Here is a 6,063-nt window from a genome sequence, read left to right as displayed (position 1 = left end):
TGTTTCTTGCTATCTGATTTCCAACCATTTTTGCAGAGAACAAATTCAATGCAGCATTTAAACAGACTGTCAATCACTAAACATAATTTTTAGATATAAATAACTAAAACTGTCAAGAAATTCAACTCGTAAATGGAATAAATGAACTGTTTCTTGCTATCTGATTTCCAACCATTTTTGCAGAGAACAAATTCAATGCTGCATTTAAACAGACTGTCAATCACTTAACATAATTTTTAGATATAAATAACTAAAACTGTCAAGAAATTCAACTCGTAAATGGAATAAATGAGCTGTTTCTTGCTATCTGATTTCCAACCATTTTCGCAAAGAACAAATTTATATTCGTCCACATCAGACAGAAAATGTAACTTCCTTTCCCACCAAAAGCAGCTGCGAAAAATAAATCTCCGGAATGTACCTTCCACAGTCCCCCCATCCCTCTCCGGTATTGGTATTCTATAACTCCATCCCAAACAGCTGTAAGCCCCTTCTTTTTAAGGAGAAAATTCGCTACACACTTTTCCAGAACTAAGATTGGAATCACCAGTCCCCTTTTATAAGACCAACAAATATACGACCCTAAGTCTGGAATCGATCCCGGCTCGGAGTGGAGAAAGACCGTCGTAAAAATGCCCCGAACACTGTCCTATGAAAGGGACTTTAACGCCCGGGCACTCTCCTAAACTACACCTTGCGCTCCTGAATATCCTGCTCGCCCCGGACATTTACAACTTTGAAGGGCAGCAGTAACTCCGGTTATAAATAACTCTGGAAAGACCCACTAAATGCAACTTTTTCCTCTTTTTTTTCGGGACTCTGTTTTGACCGGGTTCTTAACTCAAATTCCCCCTTCGGTTGAAATGTTCAGGGGGCAGGTTGAAAACTTTGCTTTAGCCAATTTTCTGCCGCACTTATTTTTCTTATTTTACTCTTTTTTCCCGGAGACGATTAGGAAGTGTTCTTTCGAGAAAATATCTTTTCCCGGACTTTGTAATCCGGGAGGTAGTTTTCAGGAAAAAAAAAGGAGAGTGAAGACCGAAAATGATAGCTTTTTTCACTCGTAAACAGAAGAATAAACCACTTCTTTAAAAGTACACTTTATATTTGTCTCCGAAGTGGGATTAAAATAAAGAAAACTTGGATGTTTATACAGTTTAAGAAGATCTCGTATCAAATAATATTTGTTCGAATAAGGAAGTATGGGGCCTTTCGTTTAAAATCCAGTTCAATACATTTTTCACTCAAAAATTTATTTTTTTCTTCTTTTTTTTAAGAAATGTCCATTCTTTTATCTTCTTTAGCAACTCAGATAAAAGAAGAAAAAATAAATTTCTTTCTAGTTGAGTTACGCCAATATATATGTATGTTATGAAATAATTATTTTATTGTAGATGTGTCATTAAACTGAGTTTGTCATTTCTTAGGCTGAACAGTTTATAAAACACGAAAAAACACTAAAGAAAACATAGATTTGAATCCAATTATTTTTATTAAATCATCTTAAATCAGCCCACATGTCTGGGTGGAAAAATTTGAGTGTTGTCCCTTAAATAGAATGTTTATCTCAGATCAAGAGATTACTACCGATCAGTTGAAAAAAAAAACGTAAGTGCTTCACGATTGATTCCTAGAAAAGTGGTGTGACAACTATTTTCCTTCTATTTCTAATGCAATGAACGCTAAAATAGAGTTTCAAAAAACAAATAAGACAGAATTTATTTTCGAAAAAAAAATTCCAATATGTAGCTTACTAATTATAAAAATCTCAATTTAGAATTTCTTGTCGCTTACGTTGATTTTCGATTGCACCGCAGACTAGATCTCTCTCATAAACTTAAATGTTTAAATTTAAAGATATCCACCTTATTCCCGATGGAGGTTCTCTCTTTTATCAGCAGATGACAGTACAGTAAGAGGAGTTTATAACTTCCTCTTGATGATAGGAATGCATTGATTTACACTAGAGCTCCTGAATTAGAGAGTCCGAAACGTCCGCCATTTTGGAGCAAAAACTTTCACCAATGCGGAGGAGCTACAAGATTTTGAAACTTATGGCTGCAGACGACGTTAACCTCAACTAGGATCATTCGTAAAGAAAAGCGTGTTCGCGTACATCGCTTTACATTGTTTTTAATACTAGAACAAATTCATTAAAAATTTTATTATTATTGATATTTAAAAGAAAAATATTATTCCTTACTAAAACAAAACAGTTTATACAAATTTTCCGCTCTTTAATATTTATAAAATTAAAAAAAAACAAGTAAAAGGAGAAGAATCAGTAAATTTATATTTGTATTAGATTTAAGCTCATCTAACATTGATCCTGGTTTTGGACAACTTTTCCATTTCAGTTTCTTTGGTGGAATTTTTAATGGATTTGGAATATCAATAAGCCTTAATTTTTTATTAACATCCTTCTTATTTATATTAAGTTGAGTTTCTACAAATGAACCTGCTAGAAAATTTGAAATGCTGTTATATATTTTCATACTTAAAACTTTTTTTTGCAACAGAAACTAATTATTTCAGCAATTTATCACAAGAATTTTAAAGAAAAAAATAACGTTTATAGAACCAAAAACGTATAAAAGATCGCATATTAAATAGATTTCTCATTATAAATGTAAACAAACTGTTTGAACTCTAAGCCATAAATTATAAGTAACTAAAAAAATTAAATTAGCCAGAATTAAAAAGCTAGTTATATGATATATTAGTGAATCAAAATGAAATACAATTAGATCAGGTAAATATTTATTTTGAGCAAAACAATAGAAAATACTTAAAAGTAAATACGAAAGTTGGCGATTCTGAGATAAGTTTACGGAATACTTATTCAGACGATCTCATGCCTTTATTTATACCACACAAACACTGAAAATTATCAAATAAATTATTATTAAATGCTGTTTAAAGGTTATATTTTAAATAAATATTTACTTAATAAATGCAATTTTCAATTGAAATTCTTATATTTGATATATAGCTAGAACTGAACAATTCCAGTAACCCCAAGTACATATTAGATTTAAAGAAACAGGTAAAAACAGGGATTAAGAAATAAATTCTAGTTAAGATAGTTCATATATTACTTATATAAGAAAATAAATTCAATAAATTGTAAACAAATGAGTATTTATCTCACATAAGCGAGTTTCACTTCCGCCCTCTCAGCTATATCTTCTGGAATTTATTACCCATTTCTTCTTTCTTTTAAGATATGATGTAAATCTTAACATTCCCAAGTCAAAATTTTTGATGGTTTTCCATTGATGGACCAACATAATCTTGATGGTAACCATCAATAATTCCATCATGAACCATTATATTTTTTGATAGTAACCATCATGAGTAATCATCCCCCCGATGTAGGAATCAGGACTGATTTACGATGGTCCAACATAAGAATAGCAACTTGTTTTGATGGTTTGTTCATTTGTTCATGGTCAACATACAAAACTTTCCATTAATCCATCATGGAAATGTATTGCTGTACTATTATGGACCATCACAAATTTCAATAGTATATTAGAAATCAAATGTTGGAACGATCATGAACAACCATCATTCCAATATAAGAATTCGGACTGGTTCATGATGGCCAAACATAAGAATAAAAATAATTGTTTTTATGGTATATTCTTTAGCAAGAACTAGCAAGAATTCCCATTAAACCATCATGGAAATGTACATTTGGAACCATCATGGACCATCACGGATCATCATGGACTGTTGGTTCATGATGGCTTCAACTGTACATTAAACCATCATGGAAATGTACAGTTGGAACCATCATCGACCATCGTGGATCATCATGGACTGTTGGTTCATGATGGCTTCAACTGCACATTAAACCACCATGGAAATGTACAGTTGGAACCATCATGGACCATCGTGGATCATCATGGACTGTTGGTTCATGATGGCTTCAACTGTACATTAAACCACCATGGAAATGTACAGTTGGAACCATCATCGACCATCACGGATCATCATGGACTGTTGGTTCACGATGGCTTCAACTGTACATTAAACCATCATGGAAATGTACAGTTGGAACCATCATCGACCATCACGGATCATCATGGACCGTTGGTTCATGAGAATCAAACTTCTCTTGATGGTTAACCATCATAGTATTAAAGTAGCATTTTCCAACATGGAATGATGGAAGTTTGTTGGCATATCAAACTCCAGGAAGGCGTAATGGAAAATGTTGGATGATGGTGACCATCAAATGATGCTGGACCATCATGAATCGCACTGAAACCAACATAAAATATCAAAAATATTTGATGGGACCATCAGGAATTTCGACTTGGGTTAGAAAGACTTACTGTTTGCCCAGTTTATCGCTGCAGAATTAACCATATCAATAATTTGAAGTATCTGAATGGGCTTCAAGCTCTCACTCTAATGTTAACACTACGTAACTAGCGAATTTGTTTGCTCCATAATGGCAGACAGTTCAGCTCTCACTGTAGAGGAGCCTAAAGCAAGATTTCTGGTTTGATTTGTTTTTCTTCAGGATACTGGGTGAATACGAGAAATTTTAAAATAGCCCCTTATTTTATTTTGTTTTTTTTAGAGATCTTGGGTTTTATGAAGATGCCTTTTTTTACTCAAGAATTAATTTTTTTCTTTAGGTAGGCCTAAGGAGTGGAAATTTTAAGAATTACGTCTAAAATAAATGAAAGAAAAGTACAAGCTTAGGTTTTACCATTAATATACATTTTTAGTAATAGTTGCTTAGGTTGTGTTTGAAATAAAAAAATGTATAACTTACGAAACTTATAATTTAAACTTATAGTAAAATGTCAATATTCAATTAATGTGTCTTTTTTTCCTAAGTCATCTATTTAAGTTTGGTTACAATGTGTGCTAACAAAATTAAGTGTTTTGGGTACATATCTATTTTTCTTAAACGATATTTTGATTGTTAACAACAAAAAACATTTTTTCACAAATTTAGGTATGATAATAGTAAGGGAATTGTTTCAGCAGAAGACGCAATTCGCTCTTAAATTTTAATTTCATTTTTTAATGTTAATTACTTTTCACTTTCCGCCATTGAAGCACAAGGATGCGATTACAATAAGCGGTTTTAAGATCAGAAATAAAATTTTGTGTTTTCCACGTTATTAATTATAATTGTTTGGGATTCATTAATTCACATTTTTTTGAAACTTTAACATGCCAATTTATTGAATTTGAAGAAAAATAATCCTAGTAAAATAGCGTTAATTTGGTAGCACAAATTGGAAAAATTAGAGAAATTTTTTTAAAGTTTAAGTAATTTTGAATCACTTGAATCAGTCGAAAAAAGTTTTTCTTTTTTTTAAATTTTTCAAAAGGTCTTCACTTAAAAACAACGCCATACCTTAATGTAGCATTCATACCGTCGGTTGGTCCTTTATAGCCTAAAATTAGGTTTCTCTGAGACAGTGCAATTCCATATTCTTCTGATGATCGTTATAAATGTAATTTCTTCTTTTCAAGTTCTTCTTCATTTCGTATATCGTTGAAAATTTTTTTAATAATTTTTGAGAATTTTTTAGTTTTATTTTTTTTAACAAAATAGTAACATGTCACAAGCCATAAAATTCACCTAAGTCAAAATTTTTGATGGATTTCCATTGATGGACCAACCTAATTTTGATGGTAACCATCAATAATTCCATAATGAACCGTTATATTTTTGATGGTAACCAACATGAGTAACCGTCAACTCAATGTATGAATTATGACTGATTTATGATGACAAATAACAATTTGTTCTCATGGTTTGTTCATGTCGAACCATCATAATTTCTCAGAAATCAAATGATGGAACGATCATGAATCACCATCACCGCAATGTAGGTATTCGGACTGATTTTTGATGGTCCAACATAATAAAAAATATTGTTTTGATGGTATATTCCTGTATAATAACAATAATTATTATTAAACCAACATAGAAATGCATTGTTGTACCATTATGCACCGTCACGAATTTCCATCATAGTACAGTAGGAAACCGATTATCCGGAACGATCGGGGCCATCGCTATTCCGG

Source organism: Parasteatoda tepidariorum, chromosome 10 (assembly GCF_043381705.1).
Source record: "Parasteatoda tepidariorum isolate YZ-2023 chromosome 10, CAS_Ptep_4.0, whole genome shotgun sequence".
In the NCBI taxonomy this organism is placed as follows: domain Eukaryota; kingdom Metazoa; phylum Arthropoda; class Arachnida; order Araneae; family Theridiidae; genus Parasteatoda; species Parasteatoda tepidariorum.
The sequence above is the reverse complement of the archived record's forward strand: the minus strand, read 5'-3'. Positions refer to the sequence as shown.